We start from the raw sequence: 12,299 nt of genomic DNA on the forward strand, positions 1-12,299 counted from the left end.
ATCCCACAAAAACAATCAAGCTTGGGTATATGGAGGGCAGCACACGGACGTGCGATACCTATGCCAACTTGCGAACTTTTGTACGCACGGGAACGTAATACCCGTTGGCTCAGTGCTATGATGTGATCGCCAACTTGCCTACAGTACTTCACGAAAGACCGAGTCTAGTTGTGCCGTGCCCCATTTATCCCCAGTTTCGATTGACTGTTTTGTAATTTACTTTTGAAATATCAAATTTATTGATATGTGATTAATTAAAAACATCTCAAAGTGCACATTTGTACATGTATATACTTTCTGTAAAATATATTTATTTACAACTTAATCTTGCAAAGTTTATTTGATATATGATGGGAGTTTGAAGATTATATTATGTATTATGGTCAATGTCCAGGCGGTGTTACATTAGATCACGTTTAGCGAGCATGCAACGTACGCTTACATGGTTTCACTCTGTATGCCCTGTACCTACACTGCAAATGTTCATGCAGACTTGCTATGACTGTATTATGTACGATTATAATGGTATTGCGCGCGGTACTCCGAAACCGCTCCGATGAAAACACAGAGTTTCCTTCGGGAGATTATGGTGGTATCAGTGTGCTGCCCACTGTATATCCAAGCTTGAGTAATGTGACTCGGTAACATTGTTGAAGGTTGATGACAAAACTGTGTACTTTTTTAATGAAATGTTACTTTTTATATTCCTTTTACTGTACTTACCCTCTAACAGGCAAAAGATCCTGAGAAAATTCTCGAACCACAAAAGATATCAACAGGGTTTTTTTTTAAGGCGTCACTGTGCGACACCTCTAACACTAAATTCTCCCAACCAATTTTGAATTTTCCTAACCGTTTTTCCATTAAAAAATAACATGAGACAGGCTTTTAAAAATATTTCAACATTGAAATGTCTGGAATGGTATAAAAAGCCAATTCACTTCTTGGTGACAATTTACATTCACCTAAAATGTAATTCAATGGTAATAATATAGTATAGAATTAAGGAAACGTTCAGATCAGTTTTTCCCTATTTCGATCAATAATAATGGTCTGTTTTCACTCAAACTTTCAGATTATCTTCAATTGTACATCTGGCATTGAAGTCACTACCTTAACACCATTTTCTCTCATGAACAATGTTAAAGTCCCTTTAACATCAGTAGTCATGGTAAATACATTTTGAGCAGGAAATAAAAAATAATGTGCTTACGTTTTCGGTACTTGAAAACAAGACACAATGTGATGATGATGAGGAGGAGGATAGATACAACTATTGACCAAATGATTGTGTCAACTTCAGTAGGTTCCGGTGGTATCTTCGTTGACGTTTTAAAGGGAACACCTGGAGAGGTGAAAAGTCCTTCCTCTTCATCTAACGATAAAATGATAATGAATTCATCGCTATTTAATTTTGAGAACATTTAGACTGATATACATGTACATGTATGTATATTTGATTTGCAGACATTGCCAGTACTGCTCAGCTATTTGCAAATTTTCGACGATATGATTTGGTAGATCTTCATGAACACCTCCTCGAGGTAGGATATTTATTTGTTTAATGATGTTGCCGTTCTATTTTTTTACCATGCCATTTCTCTTTATTTTCCAAAACATAAATTTCAACAATAGCTATTTTGACTATCATTTCTTCCCTTGTCTAGTTGCTGTGCGTACCCATTTTTGTGACAATGTTTGTTTTGTCTTCTAATATTCTATTTTCTCCTTTCCATTCTTCACTTCTCATAGCTTCCTTATTACCCCTTTTTCTCCTTTCCATTCTTCACTTCTCATAGCTTCCTTATTACCCCCTTTCTTTCTTTCATTCATTGTTCCTCCATTCTACTATTCTCTTTTTCTACCTGCCTGTAAATTATTTATTCACAGGCCCATCCACTTTACATAGCTATGCAATAAATGATGAAACATTTAAACATATTTATTATGTTGCAATTGACTTGTATGCTTTACTATTATGATGATTATCATGAATATACTGCAATATCATTTGGCATATTATTTGTATTTTCTTTGTAATACTTATAAAGGAATGTGAATTTGAAATATAAATAATTTTGTTAAAAAATAAACATAACAAAATAAATAAATAATTTGTAATAGATACTAATTTCCCGTGATCAAGATAGCTATAAATGTGATAGTACAGTCAATTCATAAATTAATGACTTATGAAAATTGAATGTATGTACAAGCATTTATCAAATTCTACTGTGTAACGTAATGCATAGCCAAGCTAATTTTGTGATAGTAATTCAGAGCTGCCAACCTTGTGCGACCAAAAAAAGGAATCATGATGGCAAAAAAAAGAAATTTCAAGCAAAAAAAAGGAATACATGAAAACGAAACTTACAACCACGCGGACACACTTCCAATGCAGAAATGTTCATTCATCATGCTGTTTTTTCCATACAAGCAAGTAATTTTTTTGGTGGTTATTTTGGTATTATCGGCATTTCATTTTTTTTAGAGAATATTTTTCTCTTCAAGTATGTTTTAAAATTAGTCTTCTATTGAATTTGTGATCAAATCACCATTTTAAGGCAGTTGTTTGACGTGCGGTATGTAAAAAAAAAAAAAAAAAAAAAAAAAAAAAAAAAAAATTATTAAAAAACGTAATACCGTAATTTGGAGGGAAAAACGGAGTAATTCCGGCAAAAAACGGAATGGTTGGCAGCTCTGGTAATTGAACTTGGGATGTTGCTTTTGAGGTGATACAATACTTTACTATACCTGTCACATTTAGCAGTACTTGGCCACCTTCCTTAATGGAGACAAGTGTCGCCACTTTACAGTAATAGATTCCACTGTCTGTCTTCTTGAGATCCTGGATCGTTAAATGTATAGCATGGTTGCTGACCTCATATCTTGTGTCGTAAGTTGTTGGGGTATTACTCTTGACTTCGAGAGCGTAGATAGTGTTATTGTCCTTCTTCCAGTACACCCATGTCCATGAATCGTCGGGGGAAAAGGGGCACAGCAAGGTGACATTTCCTCCAATGGAGACAGTTTCCTCTGTACAAGGAGAAGAAAATTATCATATAGATACAATGCCACTGCTGTTTTACCCTTGGTATCAGATACGCTTTTTCACTTTATGCCGCAGAAAACTTGTTTTCTTTCCTTTTTCCTTTCATTTTGTTATTAGGTGGTCTGTCGATATCGACAGATCACCTATTGTTTTCGTTCAAATTTTCTTTCTTTATATTTATTATTATTATTATTATTATTATTATTATTATTAGGTGGTCTGTCGTTTCGACAGATCACCTATTGTTTTCGTCAGAATTTTCTTTCTTCATTATTATTATTATTATTATTATTATTTATTTTTATTTATTTCTCCCTCTTTTTTGTTCCGATGATAACTCAAGATCGGTTCGGTCAATTTCCTTCAATTTTGGCACAGTCATAGGTCATTGTCATGAGACGTGACAGTAACATTTTCAAGGTCATCAAATCTTCATGACGTCATCCAGGTGCCATTTTGTGTTTTTTTTTGGTACTTTTTACTCATGATCATATCTTCATAACGGAAAAGCATTTCTCATTCATATTTATCATGATTAAGGTCAATAGTCGTCCGGTCAATTTCAGGTCAAAAAACGCGCGCGCATGCGTACGTCCGGGCGTCAGCTCGCGCGCAAAATTTCAAAATGCTCAAAATCATATCAAATTAATTTTGCATACGTTTCAGGCCATTTTAAGCATTTTGCAAAAAAAAACGCACACGCGCATACGCGCGCGTTTTCGCGCGTACTGGTATTTTTCAACATAGAATCGCCAATTTTTCTCTGTCATCATACTTGGCACATTTTTCAAGCATTTTGATACCTTGTTCACCTTTTTTTGACCATTATTAACGGAATGAGCGTCCATTTAAGATAATTTCCGTGTGTGCGAGCTCTTGTAATACATAGCATACATGGGCAAAAAACATGCCTATACAAAATCCATTGTAGCGCTTTAGGATGGAAGGTGAACCCAATTTTGTTTTCATATTTTGATAGAGTATGAATTGGAGATATGATTTCATGTCTCATTTGACCCTCAATTAACTCATGACGTCATCATAATGGCCTCCCAACTCAAAATTTCAATTTGCATATTATGACGTCAGCAGATTTCTGGAAAATTGACTGTATCTCTGTAAATATTTATCGATTTTCTTCCAAATTTTGATATGATCTAGCTGAGACAATTCTCTACAAGTGCAGTTGCCACAATATTTCATTTTGACAAAGGTATCATGGCGTATTTTTGCGATTAAAGTGGCATGTCAATTTTTCACATTTTGCGTGTATTCTCTATGGGACATGACTTTTTCTCAAAACTGGATTCTACATCCTGTCTTTTGCGAGCAATATCTCCGTCGTTTTAGCTTTGTTTTCGCTGAGCTTTGAGTATGTTGTAGCTAAGACAATAAGCTATCATAAGTGTGCCCTTTATTTTTCGATCAGATGCCGGGATCATGCTCATATTTCACTTACAAAGTGGGATTTGTGAAATCTATTTTCCGTTTACGTGTAATCTCTATGGAAATGTTTTGGTATATCGGTAACGCACTTGACTTCCGACCTCGAGGTCCCTGGTTCGAGTCCGGGAGTCTCCAACAATTTTTTTTCTTTCATTTTTTTTTCTTTTTTTACTTTTCAATGATCATAAAATTGAAAACAGACCACCTAATTCGTCCCCATGACGAATTAAATTTCTAGTTATTATTATTTATTTTTATTTTCCGCACTTTTTTGTGTAGAGGATAACTCAAGATCAGTTTGGTCAATTTCTTTCAATTTTGGCACAGTCATAGGACATTGTCATAAGACGTGACAGTAACATTTTCAAGGTCACCAAGTCTTCATGACGTCATCCAGGCGCCATTTTGTGTTTTTTTTGGTACTTTTTACTCAGGATCATATCTTCATAACGGAAAGGCATTTCCTATTCATATTTATCATGATTAAGGTCAATAACTGTCCGGTCAATTTCAGGTCAGAAAACGCGCGTGCATGCGTACCCATAGGAAAGTGAAAAGTATGCCGCAGACCTGCCGCAGACCTGCCGCAGATCTGCCGCAGACCTGCCGCAGACTTTTAGTCTGCGCCAAAGAGTATGCCGAAGTATGCGGCAGAAAGAAATTTTGCTGCAGACTTGCCGCATACCAGTATGCCACAGGAACAGTCTGCGGCAGATCTGCGGCAGGATGAAATTTTGCTGCAGACTTGCCGCATACTAGTATGCCACAGGAACAGTCTGCGGCAGATCTGCGGCAGGATGAAATTTTGCTGCAGACTTGCCGCATACTAGTATGCCACAGGAACAGTCTGCGGCAGATCTGCGGCAGGATGAAATTTTGCTGCAGACTTGCCGCATACTAGTATGCCACAGGAACAGTCTGCGACAGATCTGCGGCAGGATGAAACTTTGCTCCAGACTTGCCGCATACTAGTATGCCACAGGAACAGTCTGCGGCAGATCTGCGGCAGGGCGAAACTTTGCTCCAGACTTGCTGCATACCAGTACGCCACAGGAACAGTCTGCGGCAGGTCTGCCACAGGAAATCCCATTAAAGTCTAATAGGGCCAATTGAAACCAATCATCTCATGCATATTCATTATTACTTTATTACACGTGTGACAGAAAAATACATTTATCATGATTTGTTAAGCAAATTAAGACAATGCACATCATTTTTGTGATTTCTATTTTCCTTTTGCCATTATTAACCAATAGATTATCATGTTACAATTACATTCACGTTTAAGCAATAGATATATTGATTACTAACCAAGAAACTATGATTACTAACCAAGAAACAATATACATATTTAGTACATATATGTGTACGAGCCTGCGTAAATATTCTAAAAAAGAATGAAACGCCGATAATACCAAACAACAACAACAACATCACTTTATGTTACTCTTGAATACACTTCAAATGATCAATGTGATGAAGTTAATACAATTGAGAATAGAATATTCCTAATTGGTAATATATATATATATATATTGGTATTACCTAATCTATATAGCCAATATCGAAGTATCAATCAGTTTATCACTGGTTCTTCTACATGCATACTTTATTGCCACGTACTGGATATGAAAGAGTATGCGGCAGGTCTGCAGCAGGTCTATATGAGATATGAATATTCATGACGAAGAGTCTGCGGCAGGTCTGCAGCAAGTCTGCGGCAGACCTGCCGCAGACTCTTCATCATACTGAAAGAGTATGCGGCAAGTCTGCAGCAAGTCTGCGGCAGACTCTGCAGCAAGTCTGCGGCAGACCTGCCGCAGACTCTTCATCATACTGAAAGAGTATGCGGCAAGTCTGCGGCAGACCTGCCGCAGACTCTTCATCATACTGAAAGAGTATGCGGCAGGTCTGCGGCAGACCTGCCGCAGACTCTTCATCATACTGAAAGAGTATGCGGCAAGACTGCAGCAAGTCTGCGGCAGACCTGCCGCAGACTCTTCATCATACTGAAAGAGTATGCGGCAAGTCTGCGGCAGACCTGCCGCAGACTCTTCATCATACTGGAAGAGTATGCGGCAGGTCTGCGGCAGACCTGCCGCAGACTCTTCATCATACTGAAAGAGTATGCGGCAAGTCTGCGGCAAGTCTGCGGCAAAACTAATTTGCATGTGAAAAAGATGACTGTCTGCGGCAGGTCTGCTGCAGATCTGCGGCAAGTCTGCCGCAGGAGTATGCGGCAGGCTCATTTCTTCCCTATGGGTACGTCCGCGCGTTAGCGCGCGCGCAAAAAATTAAAATGCTCAAAATCGTGTCAATTTTTTTTTGCATACGTTTGAGGCCATTTTAAGCATTTCGCAAAAAAACTCGCACACGCACATGCGCGCGCGTTTTCGCGCGTAAAGGCATTTTGCAACATAAAATCGTCAAATTTTTTATGTCATCATATTTTTCACATTTTTCCAAGCATTTTGATACCTTGTTCACCTTATTCTGCCCATTAATAACGCAATGAGTGTCCGTTTAAGATAATGTCCGTGCGTGCGAGCTCTTGTAATACATAGCATACATGGGCAAAAACATGCCTATACAAAATCCATTGTAGCGCTTTAGGATGGAAGGTGAACCCAATTTTGTTCTCCATATTTTGATAAAGTATGAATTGGAGATATGATTTCATGTCTCATTTGACCCTCAATTAACTCATGACGTCATCATAATGGCCTCCCAACTCAAAATTTCAATTTGCATATTATGACGTCAGCATATTTCTGGATTTGACAAAGGTATCATGGCGTATTTTTGCGATTAAAGGTGGCATGTCAATTTTTCACATTTTGCGTGTATTCTCTATGGGACATGACTTTTTCTCAAAACTGGATTCTACATCCCGTCTTTTGCGAGCAATATCTCCGTCGTTTTAGCTTTGTTTTCGCTGAGCTTTGAGTATGTTGTAGCTAAGACAATAAGCTATCACATTCACAAGTGTGCCCTTTATTTTTCGATCAGATGCCGGGATCATGCTCATATTTCACTTGCAAAGTGGGATTTGATAATTCCATTTTCCGTTTACGTGTAATCTCTATGGGAAATGTTTTGGTATATCGGTAATGCACTTGACTTCCGACCTCGAGGTCCCTGGTTCGAGTCCGGGCGTCTCCAACATTTTTTTTTTCTTTCTTTTTTTTTTCTTTTTTTACTTTTCACTGTACCATCTCCTTTGAATATTAAAACACGTAGAATCGCAAATAATGTAATAAACAACCATCTTTCTTTATTATAACCCTATTATCACTTGATCCATTACTTTTTGCGTGTAATCCTTAAGGGAGATGACTTTTTCTCAAATCTGGATTCTACATTCATGTCTTTTGCGAGCAATATCGCCGTTATTTCAGCTTGATTTTTGTTGATTTTTGAGTATGTTGTAGCTGAGACTATACGCTATCTAAATGTCCCCTCGTTTTTTCAATCAGATGTCATCAATGGTCTGTTGATAATGATCATCAACATCACCATGATCATCATCATCGTCATCACCATTACTATCAAGATCATCATCATCATCATGATCATCATTGTTTACATGTATATATAACTTCTCCCTTTTTCAATATAGTAAATATTCAATTAAAGATGAGCATGAACATAGGAATTGAAGACAGACCACCTAATTCGTCCCCATGACGAATTAAATTTCTAGTTGTTTGTTGGGTCTTTTAAAACACACTTCACAACGCCATATGCATGATATGCGAGCGAGCCTTTTACTTGATGCAGGGCGCTATGAAATACAGAATAAAAGGAGAAAATACTCTACTCTCTAGTCATCTTTACACTGCAAACATTGCGTTTTCTATTCACCGTAATCATGATTAAATTCATTCCCTGGCTCATTCAGAAATCCAGTGGCAGTAACAGTTGACATTATGCTTCATAGAGAAGGTGCCTTCAACTTACAAGCATTTTGATGAGAGTTGGTCCAAATCATTGGGCCTAAAGGGAGGATGATGATGATGATGAACAGCATTTGTATAGCGCCATTTATCTGCAAAAGCATTCAAAGGCGCCTGGCTCCCTCAATATGTCACATATTATTCGCAATGTTGCCGGAAAAGATAGGTTTTGAGTTCAGATTTAAAGGTATCAATGTTGTTACAATTTCGAAGTTGGACAGGTAGAGAGTTCCAAAGATGCGGAGCAGATGAAGAGAAGGCTCTATCCCCGTATGTTTTTAGACGGGTACTGGGCACTTGAAGAACGAGTCCCGCACAGCGTAGTCCTGGTCGTAGCTGACGTACACTGATGAGAGCAGATACATAGCCAGGGGACAAGTTATGTAGAGCCTTAAAAGGGAAGGGGCGGGAAGAGGGTGCATGCTCAAACAATATGATACAGATGAAACAAGAATCTTGGATCTAGAACTGTTACTGTCTTCCCTTGTTCCAAACATTCTTGGGTCATAGTTGTTTGTGTGGGCGTGTGTATGTGCGTGTTTGTGTGTAAAGAGAAAGATAGAGAGAGAGAGGGGGAAGGGATAGTTCATATGAAGAGAGAGAGAGAGGGGGGGGGGGGCTTGAATTAAATTTATACATACAGGTATTTACTCAGGTTCCTACCAGCAATTATAAATAATTTGTAAAACATGCATTAAAAAATCAACATACCTGACTGAGCGGCTTGTCCCACCATCAGAGCAGCTGCAAACATACAGGTCATGCAGGTAATAATGCTGACTTTCATCGTGTAATTCCTAGAGTAAGCAGATAAAATATCGTCATATATCTGAACAGTAGCATAACGGGCAAAGTGGTTCTTGGCCGAACATCTCGACTTTGTCCTACCTCACAAGAGAATGTCATTAATTCCATTAAGAATTCATCCACTAACATAGTCCATTAAATCTTCACATACCTCATGTACAATCAGTACTTTTGTTGTGGATATTTCCATCGTCTTTGTTATACATTTTTATTATTATTATTATCATTATCATTATTATTATTGTTATTATTATCATCTTTGTTAGTATTACTATCATCATTATTATCATTATTATTATTATCATCAATGTTACTATTACTATTATCATTATTATAATTATTATTATTACTTGTAGCAGTAGTAGTTGTCTATAATAACAATACGAGAAGCTCCATGGGTCCGATAGTGGGTTGTCCGATGACGTCTTTCGCGTCAAAACGCGTCGATCTGCGTCACTTAACGAGGGTCCGGGCTCGACGTCAGGAGAGTTATCTCCTCCCGGACGATGGGTCGAGGGGGGACGGGACCCGACCGGGTGACGGGACCCGACTTGGGGGACGAGGAATTCTTTGCTACATGGCAAGGGCCGGGTTTTGACCCGTTCCGTCGCGCCATCGACCAGGAAATCAGCCAAATATGGTATCAACTTAAAACTTCCCATCAGAGAAAATGGTGGTAATAAAATTAAAGCAGAAATCCTTGGAAATCTAAACATTTCCTCTGGATTTATAAAAAAACATCAATAATAAGTCCATTTTTCAGTCAATAATATATTTTATATAGACCTCACTAAAGAAATCCAGCCATCTGATTGGTCGAAATTGCATTCATAAACTTTAACTATTCCTGTAAAATTCCCGGTAAAATTCCAAACCCATGTAATAGTTCTAAAATCAGAGTAACCATGGTTACCGGGAAAATAGTTCAGTCTTGGTGAAATACCCATAGGTTTACATGTTAAAAAATGGTCTGAGCGATCGAGGATACCGTACGTGTGCGAAGAATTGGTCGGTAATTTCAATACAATTGAATCTCGATCGAACCGACAATTTTATCTTGCATTGTTGACATGAAGACGAAAATAAACTTCCAAAAACAACATCTGCCGATAGATGTTGATCTAAGTTCGTGCCAATATGGATTGCAAAAGTAAAAGTAGGGCCCGTTTAAAGGAGCTGCCGCGTAGCATCCAGCACGCGAAGCCGTTTTCAATCCATTTTAACGTATATATATATCAGAGAAAACTGCCAGATATAGTAACAGTGCGCGATTACGAGCGGTCTAAGGCGGTGATTTTAATTACATCACCATTTGTACACAAGAGACCGGATCCCATCTTAGACAAAAGTTGTTTTATTTTTTATTTTTTATTTTTTTAGTCTACGTACTCTCAAAGACACACTCATAAAAAACAACTGTGCAGATAAACTATAGATATAGGCCAAGGTGGTGTTGACTCTTTTTTTTTTGGCATATACAAATGTAGTATTAATGCCTGCTTTTATACGCTCAAGGGAAGGTTAGAATTGTGCTATTGCCCGAGGCGTCTCAAAGCAGTCATTAATACTATAATGAAGATTGTGTTTCAATCCATTTTGAACCCATTCATGCAGTGAAATGAACTATCAAGAATATGTGAGAGCAATTTCATATCAATAACTTAAAAACTTCATGTTAAATTGATTTATAAAATGAGTCACTTTTGCACTAAAAGTACTGTGAATGTAGGATTTTGCTGTTTGAAGTAGTTAATTTATACCCTTATTGTGCATACCAAAATTAAATATCTTACTGAGGTATTCTTTAAAGGTAATACAAAGTTTTGGGAAATTTTGAAAATTGGGTGGATAGCGATTCTTTACAATTATGATATATTTGGAAGCCCATGTGGATGTATTACAAGCACTGAAAAAATTAGCCCCTAAAACACTTCTGCTTTCGAGAAAATTTGAATATAAAAATTTACCGGTGCTCCCGGTAAATTTTGATGAATTTCAAATAGCGCCTACTGCCGAACAATGGTAGCTGCGACCCTGAAAATCTCAGAATATGTAGTTCTGATATAATTTCCAAACGGGAATAGCTAATCTGTCGATTTTAGTCAAGAAACATTGTTTTACAGCTTAATTAATATCTTGACCTTGAGAGGGAGCTATACAACGTAATGAGCGTATTATTTACAATTTCACAACTTTAGACTCGATTTCAACCGCGACAACGATCACTGAATATTGTAGGATTGCATATGCTTCAAATATGTTCATTTGAACCAAATTGATGTCATACCAAAACTTTGTATTACCTTTAACTCTTTGCCCGCCACGTACACAATCCCCCCTGTGCCACATTGTTTTTAGGGTGCCACCTTAGGAGGGGTTCTGCATGGACTATGCTTATTCAACTCGCAATAACTTTTGATTGGTGTACTGTAATGAAAAACTTTGTGTAGCAATATTGTATAGAAATTAATAGTCTTGCCAATGGTATCATTTTTGTAATGTATATTATCATAAATTTTGAGATTATCAACTATACATTTTGTATCCAAGTTTTCGTTTAGAAGGGTATTCTATACCTCTTATATCTAATACTTTGTTATGGAGGTTTATGTCCTGAGTTAGTTCATTGAAAAGATGTATTCATGAGCTTTCACTACATACCAAATTCATGTGTTGAAGGTCACAATGAGCCTGGTAATTTAGGATTGAATAAAGAGTAAGCCGACAATGAACTAATCGCCTATTGAAATTGACCCTGGGTACTTTTGAATAGACTTCCTGTCTCTTGATTGTACTTTGATGACCTTTATTGTGTCTGTAGGTAAGATGGTGTAACATTCTATTATTACTTACAAGGCTGTGCAAGCTATTAGAATTGAAAGAAATGAATAGAAGAACTTATTGATTTTCTACACTAATAAGGCAAGCCATGAACATAATGTATGCTTGAAACATGTACTAAGTAATGAATTGTAGAAAGCTGATGTATAATAAATAAGAATAAAATATATTCGTCTACATATGTAGTCTCATATTGA

Source organism: Strongylocentrotus purpuratus, unplaced genomic scaffold, assembly GCF_000002235.5.
Source record: "Strongylocentrotus purpuratus isolate Spur 01 unplaced genomic scaffold, Spur_5.0 spur5_scaffold_21, whole genome shotgun sequence".
Taxonomy (NCBI): domain Eukaryota; kingdom Metazoa; phylum Echinodermata; class Echinoidea; order Camarodonta; family Strongylocentrotidae; genus Strongylocentrotus; species Strongylocentrotus purpuratus.